We start from the raw sequence: 1,331 nt of genomic DNA, 5'->3' as shown, positions 1-1,331 counted from the left end.
CTCTCTCTCTCTCTCTCTCTCTCTCTCTCTCTCTCTCTTCTCTCTCCCACACTGTCGTAATGGTAAGTTGTTTGAATGGGTGTTTTCTCCCCATGGGTGGTTGGCGGGTGCTATTGTGTGCTTTGCTCCTTCTTTTACTTTCCTATCAAACATCTATCGTCCTGATCTCTCCTTCTTTTTAAAAATGTTTATTACCCTCTTGTAACTCCTCTAATCTTCTGCTCTTATATGTTGCAAGTGCCGTAAAACTCTTACTAAAACTAAACCTCTTGAATAACGGATCGATTATATTCACCCCTTTCTTGACCTCACAAATTTTCCACGGGGGTCAGAGTTCACAGGTGGGCCCAATCTTAACGGTGTGTCAAGTTAAGTTAATAAAGACAACAATAACAACAATAATAGGCTTTACGACAGAGGGACACAGGATTAGGCCAGTGAGTCGGGCTGGGCTAGGAGTCGCTTTAGCAAAATCCGGATCATATGTTACTGCATTTCTTCGGCAATTAAATGTGTTATAAACCGCTTCGGCAAATGGGTTAGAACCACTTTGACAAACTGGTTAGAATCACTTCAACAAATGGGGGCACCCACTTCACCAAACGGGTCAGGAAAGAGAGTTTAAGAATCTGAATTCGTATAAAGTTTCATTGAGAATTATTAGGTTGTCCTGATTTTGCCCACTACGACTACGGAGTCGAGCGGGGTCGTTCGAGGCAGGGCCGGCCGCCGAGTCGGGCAGACACTCAGTCATGCGCAGGGAGACGTGCAAGTGTTACTAAATATAGACACCTAGTCGTTCGTTCGCTCTCGGTGCTCAGATTCAGACAGACAGACGTCAGTCGTGGTTTCCCCAAGAGGGGATTTTCTGGCCGCAGAAGTGAACAATTCCGTACAATCCTTGGAGCGAAACATATGACTGAAACTGTCCGACAGGAGTCATCACGTGAGACAAGCGCAGGTTCTTTATAAGCCTCCGATCTGCGCTCGCCACAATTAGTACACCGCTAGACTCGAGATAATGAACACTGCAGCAGCTTTGTACAGAGATCTCGCAGGGATAATAATAAAATATAACAGTACAGCGCAGCAGGCCTACGCATAGACCATAGAGGGTGAGTTTGAGCGAGGAATTTTCTAACTAAATATCGCAGGGTTCCTGCGTGGCTTACCAGCCACAGTTACTTTACTTACTTGTATAATGATAATAATGATAACAATAATGATAATAATCATTATTATTAATCGATGAACATAATTATTAATGTTGCTTTTATTATTGAGGTTACATTAAAAAAAGTATTATTATTATTATTATTATTATTGTTATT

The 1,331-nt window shown here is 42.3% G+C and overlaps 1 protein-coding gene across 1 annotated transcript in view; it reads left to right on the top strand.

Annotated features, from left to right (window-relative positions):
- The first annotated feature begins 809 nt into the window (after nt 1-809).
- LOC101858749 overlaps nt 810-1,331 on the top strand; it is a 2,963-nt gene continuing 2,441 nt past the window's right edge. Inside the window, exon 1 of the mRNA XM_005110956.3 lies at nt 810-1,115. The gene's annotated coding sequence lies outside the window, so the exon portion shown is untranslated. The remainder of the gene's footprint in view (nt 1,116-1,331) is intronic.

The sequence above is a fragment of the Aplysia californica genome, unplaced genomic scaffold (genome assembly GCF_000002075.1).
Source record: "Aplysia californica isolate F4 #8 unplaced genomic scaffold, AplCal3.0 scaffold00972, whole genome shotgun sequence".
NCBI classification, from domain to species: Eukaryota; Metazoa; Mollusca; class Gastropoda; order Aplysiida; family Aplysiidae; genus Aplysia; species Aplysia californica.
Note: the sequence above shows the minus strand (reverse complement) of the source record. Positions and strands in the feature narration are given on the sequence as shown.